The sequence below is a fragment of the Penaeus monodon genome, chromosome 21 (assembly GCF_015228065.2).
Source record: "Penaeus monodon isolate SGIC_2016 chromosome 21, NSTDA_Pmon_1, whole genome shotgun sequence".
Taxonomy (NCBI): domain Eukaryota; kingdom Metazoa; phylum Arthropoda; class Malacostraca; order Decapoda; family Penaeidae; genus Penaeus; species Penaeus monodon.
In genome coordinates, this window is record NC_051406.1 from 20752191 (window position 1) to 20752609 (window position 419).

Genomic DNA, 419 nt, shown 5'->3' on the forward strand with positions numbered 1-419 from the left:
ACTTAATATTAAATAATAATATAATAGAAAAATCTGCTTGAATTCAAAGTATTTCACATTTGAATATTGAAATCTTGATTAGATAGCTATTTACACTAATCAAAATTTCATCTGTATTTCTAATACCCCCCACCTAGTGGAAAAAATATATATACTATGTCTGCTTTCTATTTACTATCACTTAAATTTCCTAAACAACTTTCAAATTTAAACAAGGTCAATGATAAAAATAGAGGAAGCACAAATTAAAGCTATTTCTACACATATTTTAATATTCTCAAAAAGCAATTAACGATTACAGTAATTTCAGAATTACCCCAAAATTGTATTCTTCATGCTAAATATCTGATCTATCATACCCTTTGAAATTGTATTTCTATTCATGGATTGACCCTATGAATTATATGATGTAAGAACAA

At 25.3% G+C, this 419-nt stretch overlaps 1 protein-coding gene across 4 annotated transcripts in view; it reads right to left on the bottom strand.

Moving 5' to 3' along the window:
- The window catches only part of LOC119586329 (galactose-1-phosphate uridylyltransferase-like), a 7585-nt gene that overhangs the window by 2102 nt on the left and 5064 nt on the right, over nt 1–419 (bottom strand). The gene's annotated exons all lie outside the window — the stretch shown is intronic.